Here is an 8952-nt window from a genome sequence, read left to right on the forward strand (position 1 = left end):
TTATTTTCTTGTTTTTTTAAACCTGAAATTCAGAAAAAACAAATAAGAAAAAAAGAGAAATTATATCAACAGGGGTAAATATGTCATTTTGAAAAAAATCAGAACAGGTTGGACCAAACAACCTACAAAATGAAAACTTTGGACTTCTGGTGCAAGTCCAAACTTTTTTGGACCAAAGTGGCAATTTTCGACATACCACAGGGACCATTTATGCAGTTTAGTCTATATATATATATATATATATATATATATATATATATATATATATATATATATATATATATATATATATATATGTATAAGAGTAAAGTCAGTCTTACCGCTAGTACGCCTCATTCACGAAGCCGGTCTATAAGGTGGGTATAAGGTTGTTGCCTATAAAATGGCAACTTAATGGGTGTCCACTCTCACCCACCGCTTGCTTGACTGGTGGAGGGTCGTTAGCCGAACGGGTTTGACAGGACTATAATTCTCCCTTCATTAAAAGTATTAATGATAAATACTAAATAACTAAACTCCTAATAATTCCTAATCTTAGTTACTTAGGAAAAATGTGAATAAGGTGCTAATCCATGAAATTACACTTTACACTTTGTCTAAGTCGTTAGTGGAGCGTGTGTGGTTAACCGGCACACTAACTTGGACTTAACAAGGTAGGTAAAGGGTGACTTAATATTTATCATAGTATCGATGGAGCATGTGTGGTTAACCGGCACATCGATTAAGGGGTAAACACTTAAGGGTACCAAGTAATTTGCATGGTTACTTCACACCTTGTTTTGTGATCCTCAGCATCCTAGTCACAAAACCTGAAGGGCACACTCGAGATTGAAACATGCCATTGAACAGTTCAATGAATCTCAAAAGATCTAGGAGTTTCAAATCCAATTAAAACCTAATAATACATTTCGTTTATCTTGGTGGAAATTGGTGAATCGCCATTCACCTACCTTCAAATATTTTATAGCTTGGATTACGGCATACCTCTTCTAAGTTATAAAAATAGTTTGTTGGGTCCTAGCCTTAATATTTCATATTGGGTGTCATATTAAGGACTTTAAGATTAACTATCTTGAATATCTCCCAAAACATGTCTGGTTTAGACATTGATGATCTTCCCAAATCTCTTGAAACTAGCTTTCCTAAATGAAGATGATGTTCCAAAGGAAATCATACTTCTTTCACCTCCTCCAATTATTCTCCCTACCCCACAAGTTCTTGAAAAGTTTAAGGTCACTCAAGCCCTATTGGCAAGGCAAGGTCTAGGTGTGATCACATCTTGGAGATGTAGTCACATATTGACAAGCCGGGAGAGTTGGGTGTCAAAGTCTTGAGAAAGTTGGTGGTTCAACTACTCTCTAAGTCACATAGTGAGTTCTTTTGCAACACCTATGAAACAGACTATGACAAGACCCCTAAATGATCTTATTTATTTGTTAAGATCAACTTCCTCAAAAACTTGATGGACATTGACAATAGTGACACAGGGAATCCAGAAAAGCATTCTCTTCCCAATGGAAAGGGATCGGCCATAGTCAAATCGGTTGAACAAATGGTAAAGAGAAAAACCTAAGTCTGTAATAGTCCCATGTACCATTATCAAAGGGTCCATATGTTTATATTGCCAAAGAAAGGGGCAATAGTTGCGAAGCTGCCAAATTTACCTAAGGATGTTAAAGACAATAAGTTTGACTCTACTTCAGGTAAAGTCCACTATCTAACTCTGCTAAGTTTCTATTCTGAGATTCTTATTTCATAATGTGACTGGGTCACATGTTGATGTTTTAAGAATCAAAGAAAAAGTGAAGGAACTTAAAGAAAGAATATGCTGAATCTGATCGCATAGATGGATTTCTATTGCGTAGTTTGAAGATCGGATTCTTGAGCTACTTCTTAGGAGTTATGAGGTATTGCTTAGGAAAAGATAACAACAAGTTTTCATATGGATTGTAAGGATAAGTTTTTCTGCATAGTTTTTAAAATAAAAGAAAATTTTTTGATTTTATTTATTTTTAAAATATCCTTACAATGGCATTTGAGGAAAAATTGTTGCTTATATGATTCTATTAATAGCAAGAGTGGAAATATGAAATTGATTCCTTCATTTGTGGTAATGTCTAAATTTACCAAATAAGGAAAGATTCTTATCATCCAAACTCTCAGTTGGACCGAGACTTGGAATCATGCAAGTTGTATAGCATGATGAATGAGAACTTTCAAGTATTGGAAAAATTAAGACTAATTACTTGGTCACATGGATGTGTGAGTCAAGTAATGGACTAAGGGATCGAGTACATAGTCATGTGCACTGATTAAGTCCACCACAAAAGATTGATAAGACTATTCGTCATAGTTTACTAAAGCTCAGTAAATATGATTATACTTACAAGCTTAAGTGTAACTCTGAGACATTGGAAAAGGTTCCAACGTATGGCAGAGCGAATAAGAAGAATCAACTTAGGCAGAAAGATAAAAAATTTTCAAATCTGAAAAGATGGGAGAGTACTTTAGTATCAGTTTTGTGATCATCTTAATGATTAAGAAACCATATCAAAATTAGTTCTCTAAGGAAGTCTTAGTGCATTCTTATGACTAAGAAGAAGTGATCTTGAATTGTTGAAATGGTTAAATCAAGAAGATGAGTCATACTTCGTTCCAAAACAATATTTAGAGTTATACTCTAAGATTGTAACATGAGTGACATGTCTTAAAGAAGGTTTAAAACACTTGTCAAATGTAAGAGTAAAAGTTTCCTACTCTTGTACATTTGAAATTGGTAAGTTGTGATGTTTTGGATAAAACAAAGACCAACTTAGGCAAACTATGTGAAGTGTTTGTCTTGATAAAGAATCCACATTATCCCTCGAATATCTGACAAGAGAGTCTTATATGTCAAGAGGACAGTGGGAGTCTTAAAGGTCTTGAAAGTCTCAAGAACTAATCAAGAATAAAACCTGATGTTCTTCACTAGCACACGACTTGAGGTTTATAACCTATCGTGTTGACATAGTCTGTGCCCATTCCAGTTAAAGTTGAGTTCTTAGAGTTCTCAATTGGTTGCACAACAACTTGGAAGCAATGGTAGGCCCTTGAGCTGCTAGGTGGCAACAAGTTAAGATTGAGTTCAGTCCATATGAGTTTGGATTTGTCATTATCCTTGTCTTGTGACTATGGTTTTGACAATTCACATGGATAAGAACACATACACCATTAAATCTAAGTGTCATAAGGTTTCTCTCAGATTCATGAAAATGATGGTGAGGAAACACTTTCACTAAGTAGATTTTAGTTAGATAGAAATTATGATATTTGCATTCTCAAAGTCGTTAGTGGAGCGTGTGTGGTTTACCGGCACACTAACTTAGACTTGTGAGAAGTGGCAAAAAGGTCTAACCATTATGATTACGGCATCCCTCTTCATAATTGTGTAGACACACAAGTGTGCTATCTAAGGGAAGGTGTATGATTTTGATAAAGTTATATCAAAACAATCCAGTATCAGAAATCTGAACTTTGGGAAGAAAGTCAATGAAGTATTGATTTCTAGAAGTCCAGCTGATTTCTGAGTACATGTCAAACCTAGTGGGAGCATAAGTGTTATGCTAATGATCATCATGTTAGTGGGAGCATGATAATTATGATAAGTATTGCAAGCTAGCAATATTAATTATAGAAAACAAAAGGTTTCAATTGGGAAAAAGTTGTTTTGCTATAATTAAGGGAGAGGAAATTATACTTCATCTCAAATCTGTAAGCTTAGATCGTGAGGTTTTAATCATTTAGTCAAGGATATATATGAATTTCATGTTGGAATGGCTCAACATAAGGAAATTCTGTATATGGTTCCATTATTTGCGTTCTAAAATTCGATTATGATTACGGCATCCCTTTTCATAATCTGAATTATGAGAACTTGGCAAATAGAAATGGAAATGTTATAGCAAAAGACTGGTTTAGTCTTTATGTGAGACATCATGAATCGTGTCCCATATGCTTCGGATATAGGATCGATTACATGTGCTATAGTTATCCGTTCTAAAAGTTTCCAAATGCCTGGGGCATTAAGAAAGGAAAAGGTTTAGAACTGGATATGACTAAAAGGATTAAACAATTGTCGAGGATAATCTAAGGGTTACCAAAGATTGGTTGCTCAAGGACAGTTGGAAGTATAGTGATAATTCTGGAAGGACGATATTGACATAATATGTAAGGAGGCAACTCTTGTTCAGAAGTGATAGTCAAAATGGAATCTGGAAATGTTTCAAAATTAGAATTTTCAATCTGTGTAAGATTAAGGAAACTTAATGCAAGAAGGATGTTTCCAAGGAGCCGATGTCCTTTGGAATGCTCTGTAATGGTTGTTGTCAAGACTTTATGACTTTGTGCATAACCATTACAAGAGGATCAATGCATATAAGTTTAGAATCTAACAGATTTCAGTAGATGACATGAATTTGGAATTCTTGTATTTACAGTAAGGATTTGGGAGTGTGAAAAGAGAATCATTGAAGTTATGTTCAATTGATCTAGTTCACAAAGTAAAGATCATAGACAAACATAGTATGCATACTTGGTGTATGGCATGACTAGTGTTTAGAAAACATAGTGTACATGCTTGGAGTATGGGACAACTATTGTTTTAAATTCAAGAATAAAGTTGATAGCTGAAACAGTATACAATGAATAATGTGTAATCATATGGTGATAAATAAAAGGTGTGTTATTTATGTTCATAGGTTTTGATACCATATTGGATTCAATTATTATTGTGTTTCACTTTGCATGTTTTGACTTCCAGAATAAACTAGGTTATTCTTCCGGAATGACTAAGTTATTCAAACCATCCACATTCAGTAATATGTTGGAAGTAGATATGAATCAAGACTGTCATGGGTTGGCTTGTAGAGGTCTAAGATGTTGGACAAAGGGCTACAACACTCATGAGTGCTCATAAGTTCTGAGTATTGGATTCAACCCGCGCTCATTGGAATCATTTCATGGATTTTATCACGAGTGATCATGAGATGATAATATCTTATATTCTTCAAACCTAGAGATATGAGTTGTTACTATGAGTTGATAGTACATTGATTGCACGAAAACGCATTGGTAACTCAATGTTATAAAACGTGTCTTTGTGTATGATTCAACAAGTAGTAGAACAAGCCATATGAGTCGAAGTTTATCCATTCCTTTTACCTTCGGGATAAAAGCGATATCTATGGGCCCCTCGATGATTTGATGATGACCAATGGAAGTGCTCGGCCGGGCCAGGACTGATTTGATTTGTTCAATTAGTCAGTCGTCATAAATCGGAAATCGGGAAACAACAAATGGACAGAGAGAATGATTATAATCCATGTCTCAGTCCATATGATATATAGAATGGAGGAATATATGATCCCTTATCTAATGGACAAGTCATTGACAAAGGTCAGCGTTTATCGACAAGGTCAGAGTTCGACAAAAGCTTTTGAGAGCTACGATTGCCAGTTGGTTCCTGAAGTCATACGCAATAATAGCTTTAGACTTATCCAAGTGGGAGACTGTTGGATTAATGTCTAAGTCCATAACTATAATTGGTAAGACTTGACCCGACCCGGCATGGTCCATTTGGGTTGCATGGCATCATGCACTTGGATAGACTATAATGAGAGAAATAAGACACTTATGGTTATTAATATATTATAAGTTCTAGTATGTTAATAATAAGAATAATGAGATTATTTAATTAGTATTGATCAAGAATTAATCTAGGATTAATTAAGTGATCAAAAGAAGACTAATTAAATATATGGGTTGATTGTGTAAATCATCCATACTTGTGTAGTGGGCTAATGCTCCATGGATAATCAAGTTGGGCTAAAACCCATAGGATGGTCCATGGATGCTCCATGGTGTATTTGAACCCATGGATCCAAGGAAATGGAAAGTCATGACAATTAAGGTTTGCCGTAATTGTAACACTATATAAAGATATTATTCTTGACAAAATCGGCACTAGTATGATTCTAGAGAGGGCTAGCCGTTTTCATGAAGTGTAGAATTCTCTCAATTTATTCCAAGTGTATTTGGTGTTGTGTAAACCATTTGAGGTGTCACACTTGGGGCACTAGGCACTCAAGCTTCATGAAGACATTCTACGTCAAAGAGGTATGTATTCTATCTTGTTATATTGATAGTTTTGTATGCTAGATTAGGATAATACCTTGGATGTTCATATTTTCATGTATAATATAGAAAACATAGATCCAAGGTATTTAGGGTTGCATGTACACTTAGGAGTGTTAGAATGCTCATAACCCAACAATTATTACTATTTAAGTCTTACCGACTGGTCATTTCTTTTATAATGACAGAACCATGCCACCAAGGAAAAGACCAAGACCTTCCGGAAACACAGCGCCGCCCCCTCCGCTACCACCTCCGCAATTTGATCCTGCGATGTTTCAGGATGCAGTGACGGCAGCAATGTCGCAAATGGGAAAAAATGGTTCTGGCGGTTCTGGATCCGGAGCTACCAATTCAATTCATGGGGACAGCACGGGGCGTACAAAGGAGTGCTCTTACAAGGACTTTACGAATGGCAAGCCCGACCTTTTCAATGGAAGCGGGGGCATCATCACACTGGTGCAATGGTTCGAAAGGACTGAGGCAGTTTTCGAAATCTGTGCTTGTCCCGAAGTGAGCAAGGTCAAGTATGCAACATTCACTTTCACCGGAAAAGCTCTTACTTGGTGGAATGGCCGAGTTAAATCACTTACTCCTACAGTGGCTAACTCTATAAGCTGGGAGGATTTGAAAGCTTTGATGTTAAAGGAGTATTGCCCGAGGGGCGAAATACAAAAACTTGAAGAGGAACTTTGGAACCTCAGGATGTCAGGCACTGATCTGGAAACTTATACTGCCCGTTTCAATGACCTATCACTCCTTTGTCCAACAATGGTCACTCCAGAGGAGAAAAAGGTGGAGCGATACCTATGGGGGGTTGTCATCCTAGATTCAAGATAGTGTATTGGCCTCGAAACCCACTACCTTTGAGAGTGCCAAGGAATTGGCACAACAACTTATAGATCACAGGGCTAGCCGTGGTACCGTGATAGCCACCACCGACCGAACAAAAGGAGGGAACAACAAGAGGAAGTTCTGGAACAATAAAAAGAAACAACCGATGCAGGACCCCGCCAAGAAGCAACAGACTGTTGCTATCCGTACTGCCACCACTGCTACCTCTCCGACACCACCAAAGCAATATGCAAGGAGTCTCCTTAAGTGCAACAAGTACGACTACCACCAGAATGGTGCTTGTCAGAAAATGCACTGCAAAAACTGTGACAGAAAAGGGCACACTGCTCGTTTCTGTAAAGCACCAGCACGACCGGTCAACCAAGCTGCCAATGTAGGGGCAAGCCAAACTTGCTATGGATGTGGTGCAACAAGACACTTTAGGAGGAACTTCCCCAAGGCACAAGCCCCTAATGTTGGGGGTATAGGAAGAGTCCTAACTTTAGGGCATGGAGAAGCAGTCAAGGACCCCTCGGTGGTTACTGGTACGTTCCTCCTCAATAACTCTTATGCATGTGTACTTTTCGATAGTGGGGCATAAAGAAGTTTCGTAAGTCACCAATTCAAACATATACTTAAGCAAAATTCCCAGCCATTAAAAGATTCTTACGTCGTAGAAATGGCAAATGGAAAGGTTGAGTGCACTAGCAATATTTAAATAGGGTATACTCTCACTCTAGACAACCATTCGTTAAAAATTGATCTAATGCCGGTCACCATAAAAAGTTTCGACATAATCATTGGTATGGATTGGTTAAGCCCTCATCGTGCCGGCATTTTATGTTACAAAAGGGCCGTCCGCCTCAATATGCTGAATGGCAACATCCTCACCGTTTATGGCAATAAACCTAGTGCGAACGTACAAATCATCTTTTGTGTTAAAACCCAAAAGTACCTCCGAAAGCAATACCATGCATTCTTAGCCCACATCGTAGACAAGAAACAAGAGGTGAAGGACATCAAAGAAATTCCAGAAGTATGCAATTTCCCTGACGTATTCCCTGACGACCTGCCAGGTGTACCACTCGCACGACAAGTCGACTTCCGAATCGACTTAATTCCTGGAGCTACCCCCGTTGCCAAAGCTCCATACCGCCTAGCATCGACAGAGATGCAAGAACTGTCTAGCCAGTTGAACGAACTGTTGAGCAAAGGGTTCATCAGACCGAGCTTTTCACACTGGGGAGCACCAGTCCTATTTGTGAAAAAGAAGGATGGATCCTTTCGCATGTGCATCGATTATAGGGAGTTGAAAAAACTTACCATCAAAAATCGATATCCCCTACCCCGAATCGACGACCTTTTTGACCAACTTCAGGGAGCGAGCTACTTTTCAAAAATCGACTTGAGGTCGGGTTACCATCAATTACGGGTTCAAGAAGAAGATATCCCCAAGATGGCATTCGGAACTCGCTATGGACACTACGAATTTGTAGTGATGCCATTCGGATTAACAAATACGCATGCAGTGTTGATGGATCTGATGAACCGAGTGTGTCGACCCTTCTTAGATAAGTTCGTGATCGTGTTCATCGACAATATTTTGGTCTATTCGAGAAGCGAAGAAGAGTACAGTCAACACCTGCAACTAATATTGGAGATGCTAAGATCCGAGAAGCTTTACGCCAAGTTTTCAAAGTGTGAATTTTGGCTCCAAGAAGTAGGATTCCTTGGCCACGTGGTAAGGAAGGCAGGAATACATGTGGATCCCTCAAAGATCAAGACAATTGAAGATTGGTCAGCACCTACAACGCCAACATGAATACGACAATTTTTGGGACTCGCAGGCTACTACCGAAGATTCATACAGAACTTCTCCAAGATTGCTAAAACCCTCACCACCCTGACTCAGAAAGGCGTGGTGTTCAAATGGGAAGATAAACAAGA

The sequence above is a fragment of the Lactuca saligna genome, chromosome 6, assembly GCF_052625555.1.
Source record: "Lactuca saligna cultivar CGN05327 chromosome 6, ASM5262555v1, whole genome shotgun sequence".
Taxonomy (NCBI): domain Eukaryota; kingdom Viridiplantae; phylum Streptophyta; class Magnoliopsida; order Asterales; family Asteraceae; genus Lactuca; species Lactuca saligna.